The 6,814-nt window shown below is 39.7% G+C and overlaps 1 pseudogene; it reads right to left on the reverse strand.

Moving 5' to 3' along the window:
• Positions 1-790: 790 nt before the first annotated feature.
• LOC104866534 lies at positions 791-5,264 on the reverse strand (annotated as a pseudogene).
• Positions 5,265-6,814: the final 1,550 nt, after the last annotated feature.

A 6,814-nucleotide genomic window follows, 5' to 3' on the forward strand; every position in this document is an offset into this window, starting at 1 on the left:
CTTAATTTCTTGAGGACCTATATCATTACATTATATGATCCTCTATGTCCACACGTTTACTTTCTGTCTCCCTGGCTAGAATATAAGCTCCGTGAGGTAGAAACATGGTATAGCAGGTAGGCTTTTATTGAGTGTTCAACACACACCTTTTGAATGAATACAAAATAGCTTTTTAAAAAGTGGCTTGAGAACACAGCCTATCAGAAGAACAACAAGCATTTCTGTGTGAGGTAGAACAAAGAGAGATCAAGAGGAAAGGAAATGTAAACACCAGAGCATAAAGAGCTTTGTTTTTTATCCTAAAATTAACAGAAAGTTACTAATGAGTTTTGAGTCAGAATATCAGATGCTGCAGCACAATGATCTCAATAGAGAAAGACTGGGGGCATCACACCAATTTAGAAAACCATTCCCCTGGACCAGGCTAAGAAATGTGACTCTAACAAGACAATGACTTTGGATAGAGAACACAGAATAGACTGGGCTCATGAGACATCAGAAACAGAGAGTGGGCGGGACTTCAATTTCAACTGAATATGGATGCAAATTAAAAGGAAAGATCCACAACAACTTCCAGGTTTCTGAATGGACAGTGAATGGGGCCCATCGGGAAATCTGAGGCTTGAGCAGGGACAGCAAATCTGAGCTTGGAGAACATGGGTATAATTCTGAATATGCTGACTTTGAGATGCTGATCACAGAGCCATGTGGAGATGTCCAGGTACAGTTAGGCATGCAGCTTTGGATCACAGAGGACTCTGGCCTAGAATATAAGGCACATAGATTGGATTTAAGCCATGAGAAGGCACAGAATTCTGCAGGAGGAATTTAGAAAGCGAATATGAAGTCTAAAGACAAATCCTAAAAACAAAACATCTAAGAAACAGGAAGACAGAGTAAATGCAAAGAGACTGAAAAAAGTAGAAAAGAGAAGAAAAAAGCCAGAAGTGTATAATTTCATAGAAGTTAAGGAACCTTCTAAAAGGGGAAAGATCATTGATGGACAATGATAATGTTTCAGCAGTCAAGTGACTGGAGAACCACAAAGTGTCCATTAATTCTGTAGCAAGAAAGGTTTGGGAAATCTTAATGATTTCAAGGATCGTGAGAGCAAAAGCCAGATTACAGGGAGTGGAGGAGTGAAGAGAAGATGGCTAATGAAGACAAGGTCCTTCTCAGATGCTCAGTTGGGACCAGCATCCTCAGCCCTTCAATCTTTAAGGCTTCTTTGCCAAACCCCAGTATAGAAACAATGTGTGTTCAGAAATGGTGGCCACCATGATACTAAAGAATAGTCAGAAAGATAACTATTACTGCCATATCTAAGCGATTATCCTTAAAGTGTGGAGAGCAATGAAGTCACTTCCTTTAGGAAGGGAACAGTGAAGGGGAGGAGGAGGGTGAAGGGAGGGCAGGGACAAGGGGAAAAAAATGAGAACCAAGGCCTTTCATGTAAAGGTACAAGATCCCAATGATGGATGTAACTGTACTGTGTACCTAAAATGTACCAATAAACTCAATAAAAAGAAAAAAAAAGGAAGGGAACAACGTCTTTAAAACTACCGCACAATAAATTTTAGTGATAGAGAAGTGCATGCTGTGTGGCAGGTAAGTCCCTTTTCACTCACACCCAAGTCCCAGTCCTTCCCCGCAGCATTAACTACTGTGGCTGCTTCCTGCATATTCTTCCCGAACTCTTTCTGTGCATTTAAGTGTACTGTATTTCATTCAACAAGTATACACTGACTACCTGTTAACTGGCAGACCCTTCATATGTACAGTTTTTCTTGCTCTTTTTGAGATAAGTAAGACTTTCACCACACATATATTGGAAATTTTCTTTATGTGTGTATTTATAGTCAGCAGACCTTTTCACAGCTCCACTTGCCATGGCTTCAGTTACCCACAGTCAATCAAAGTCTGAAAACATTAAGTGGAAAATTTCTAAGATAATTCATAAGCGTAAGTTGTGCATAATGAAAGTGTTCACCATCCCACTTCATCCTGCCTCGGCTGTGCATTATCCCTTTGTCTAGAACATCCACACCATATACACTATGCATCCATTAGTCACACAGTAGCCAACTCAGTTATCAGAGTGCCAGTCGATATATCACAGTGTTTGTGCTCACGTAACCTTTATTTTACCTAATAATAGTCCCCAAAACACAGCAGTGGAGCTGCACAGGAGTGGCACCACAGGGTGAGACATGGAAGAACAGATTAATTTTGTTCTTCCACACAGAGGAAAAAAAAAAAGATGTATTTAGAGTTTGATACTATCCAAGGTTTCAGACATCCAGTGAAGGAGTTGGAACACATTCCCCCTAATATTTCACAACATACATGTATATACCAAAAATTGTTTGCTCTTCTCCTGTTAACAGACATTAACACTGTTTTCAATTTTTGCTGTGTAACAACCCAAGGTATATTTTGTTATTTATTTATCTTGTATTCATTGTGAATATTCATGTAAGCTATGTTCAGAAATAGAAGTCATGGACCAAAATGTTCATTTTTAATTTTTCCACATCCTGTCAGATGTTGGCAACCATTGCCCAAATGCCACCCAAACAGCCATACTAATGGCATCAGTGGGATGTGAATGCATCTTTCCCTGTGACTCACTAACCCCAGAGAGAATTTCTGCCTTCTTACATTGGTCCATCTAAATAGTGAAACATGGCCTCTCAATGATGTTTTGCTTACATTCCCCTAATTTTCATTGAGGTTAAACATCTTTGCAAGTTATTGGTTATTAATATCTTGGGGGGTCCTTCTGAGTCTTGACCTTGTTCCTATTATTTGTCTCTTTTGCTCCTTTTATTTATGTCGATCCTGCCCTTTTTCCTGTTAGATCAACCCTGCAGATAGATTTGTTTCTCGTATCACTCACTGATCAGAATGGCCTGGGTTTTGGGTTATGGTTTTGTTGGTCAGATCTGTCAATCACTTCCTCTCTGGTGTTAGAATTTTGTATCTTTCATGGTAATTCATAAACCAAAGATCATGAAAATAATCCCTCTATTTTTCTTTTAGCACTTCATGAAGTTTTGGGTTTCATTATTGTTTTCCAGTACTCAGGAATGAACCTGGAGCCTCTGCACTGAGCTACATTCCCAGCCCTCCTTTTTTATTTTTTTCTTTTGATATACAGTCTTGCTAAATCACTAAGTTACTCAGGCTGGGCCCCAATTTATAATCCTCCTGCTTCCAGCCTCCCCATTGTATTTCATATAGTATTTACTTTTGTGTTTGGGAGAAGACAGGAGTCTAACCTTTTCCCCAGTGGGTGTGCACATTTCCTAAGGGTATTTATTGCACACTATATTCTTTCCCTGTCACTCATTACACACTTGCTTCCTTAATTCTATATATTCTCTATATCTAATTACAAATGACCTGGTAGCCTTTGAGCCACATCCATGTGAAAACAATTTTTATTAAAGAAATGCTATCAAAATATAAATATATTTCTAAATCTCACCAAGAGGCCACCAATGGCTTCCAATCTCTGTTAACCTCCCTGCAGCACCAAATCCCCATCTCATCCCCTGGAAAAGGCTGCTGCACAAGACCTCACATGGCCATGGAAGCCACACCCTGCTGCCTCCCAGATGCACCTTCCTACCTGAGGAGCTAAGAGACCGTCAGTGTGGCCAAGATCCCAAAGAAAGCACTGGAGATGACCACATTTTCATCCATTTCCTCCTCAGCAGCATTTCTGTATAGAACTTTCTTCTTTCACTGACACTTGCAAATTGTTAAGGCTCAGTGTGGCCACAAGAGAATTTGTAGGATGGAGCTACTCTCACAGCTAATGCAAAAACCCTTTGAACTACTCAGACATGCTATTGTTGTATTGTTTCACCATAAGCATTATTTAGGACTGCCTGTATATCCTTTTTGCCATTTTTTTGTTTTTGTCAAAAATTTTGTTTAGTTGTAAGGCATGGTGGTGCACGTCAGTAATCCCAGAACTCAGGGGGAAAGAGGACACCTGTGAGTTCAGGCCACGTAGGCTACATGGTAAATTTGAGACCAGCCTGAATTACATAGAAAGACCCTGTCTCAGAAAACAAATGAACAAAAATTCCATTTAAAAATTTGAGACTTTTAATATTTCCAACAAGATCCATTTGAATAGAAGTAAACACTGTAGGGACAAGTACCTCTAATACTGGAACAACAGCATAACACGACACCCAGCATGCTTCTGTAAGAATGCCACTGTTCTCCAGAAGTTCAGTGTCACTAAAGCCTGGCATTCATGGTATGTAAGAAAATTGAGATAACTTCTGTGGCTTCCCAGAGGGATTCCGGAGAGCCATTTGAGCAGTCTAATCAAGGCCATGCCAAGTTGCCGTCATGATTTCTCAGGCTTTCCTCTCCATTTTCCTTCATAATTTCACCTTGGACTGTTATCCTCTGGATTTTCTTGTTATGTTGCAGTCTATCTCTGCAGATTTCAGATACAAGGAGCTCTTGTTTTTCATTAGGATTTCTTCATCACGATTTATTGCCATATTTAAAGATCCATTTTCACAATTGTTCAACTCCACTTGCCTTTCCAAAGAATTATGAGTCAATGCAAAAGGATATTTCATGACTTGCTTGACTTGAGAATGGCCAACTGCAGTGACCCTGGGGAGTGCAACAGATCAGCTCAGAGGAGAAGGCTGTACGGGCAATTGACACACATTCTTCCAAAGAGTTCAGGAAAGTATTCCAGGCTCATCTGAGCAGAGTTCCTACAGTGATTTCCTCCTCGGAATTAGACACACTGGTTGTAGACACTTCTTTTGTTTTATCTACCTACTAAACAAGGAGGTCATAGTAGAGTCTTAGGCTGATATTTGGTTTTCTAGTTTTCAGTAAATTCTTTCTCCTTCTGAGTCTGACTGTCTGTCTGTCTGTCTGGGAAGCCTTGGCTGACCCTAAGGCTACCAGCCACTGCTGTCTGTCAGCCACTCTAGCCTCCAGGTGGAAATATCTTTCTCCAGGGAGTATTGAGTTCATGTGGATGTTGTCTTGCATCTCACAAACTGCCATGTGGATACTTACATTGCAACCTTTAGAAGAATCATCATAGGATAATATTCTCTCATAGAGATGGAGATTGCCAACTGCTCAGATAGTTGGACCATTTGCATAGTACCCCCTGCATGGTGCCCAAACCAACCAGCCTCCTCATTGGCCCTGGGCCCAGGAGGCTAGGAGCACTGGCAGCAGGGCCATCACCTGGATCAGCCCGACACCCACTGCTGTTGCCCTAGCATCAGTTCCAGCCCTAGCATCTATGGTGCAGGGGAAGTGGGAAGTGGCGAAGAAAAAGGAGATGAAGGGAGGTTCCATCTTCCCTTTGTCTCCATCTCTATCTCTATAAAGCATCAGCTTTTAATATTTTACCAGTTTCAGTGTAAAACTCTTATCTCCTATCTTTTATCTTCCTTTGTTTATAGTATCTTAAATATTTTGTGTACATTGAGAACAATATAATCTAGTGTTATAATTTTTGTTTCAACTGGACATACAGACTGCTTCCAAGATTTAGCTGTTATTAATTGTGCTGTTATAAACATGGGTATTCATGTAACTCTATAATATTGTCTTTAACTCTTTGGGGAAGATAGCTAGAAGGGGAATAACTGGGTCAAGTGGAATTTCTAGTTTCAGTGTTTTTGAGGAATCTCCCTTCTAATTTCAAAGGTAGTTGTACTAGTTTACAATCCCACCAACAGTGTAGAAAGGGTTCTTTTTTCCCAGAGCCTCACCAGCATGTTATTATTTGATTTCTTGATGATGGCCATTTTTTCTGGGGTAAGATGGAATCTCAGTGTTGTTTTAATTTATAGCCAGTGATGTTGAACGTTTCTTTTTTTGTTTTTTGTTTTTGTTGTTGAGCACTTCTTCATGTACATATTGGCCATTTGTACTTCTTCCTCTGTGCAGTGCCTATTTATGTTGCTTGCCCATTTTTTTGAGTGGGTCTTTTATTTGGGGTGGTCTAATTATTTTTTTTAGTTCTTTATATATTCTAGATATTAGTCCACTCTGATCAATAGCTGGGAAAACTATTCCCATTCTGTAGGTTGTGCTTTTACTCTGTTGGTTGTTTCTTTTGGTATGCAGAGACATTGCAATTTGATGATTCTATTTCCTGTGCAATTGGGGTTCTGTTCGGAAAGGCTTTGCTCACACCTATGACTTCAAGAGTTTTACTCATTTTACATTCTGGCAGGTTGTTTCGGTGCTAACACTTGGGTCTGTGATCCATTCTGATTTTAGTTTAGTACATGGTGAAAGATATGGATCTAGACTCAATCTTTCCTGCTTGTGGAGAGCCAGGTTTTCCCAACATCATTTATTAAAGAAGCTACCTTTCCTCCAGTGTATGTTTTTGGTCTCTTTGTCAAAGATCAAATACTTGAATGTGCTCAGGGTCTTTTCTGCATCCTCTATTCTGTCCCACTGATCCACAAGTCTGTTTTTGTGCCAGTACCGTGCTGCTTTATCTCAGTAGCTTTGTAATGTAACTGTAAGTCTGGGATTGTGATGCCTCCCACTTTGCTCTTTTTACCCAGGATTGTTTTTGTTATTCTGGGTCTCTTCCGGTCCCATACAAATTTTAGTTTTATTTTCCCCAATTATGTGAAGAATGCTCATTAAATCTGTATTAAATCTGTATTGCATTAAATCTGCATGTTAATTTTGAAAGTATGGCCATTTTGACTATATTGGTTCTGCCTGTCTAGGAACAGGGGATATTTTTCCATTTTCTGATGTCATCTTTGATTTTTTTTTTTTTTTT

The sequence above is a fragment of the Fukomys damarensis genome, unplaced genomic scaffold, assembly GCF_012274545.1.
Source record: "Fukomys damarensis isolate Sample0158 unplaced genomic scaffold, DMR_v1.0_HiC HiC_scaffold_5, whole genome shotgun sequence".
In the NCBI taxonomy this organism is placed as follows: domain Eukaryota; kingdom Metazoa; phylum Chordata; class Mammalia; order Rodentia; family Bathyergidae; genus Fukomys; species Fukomys damarensis.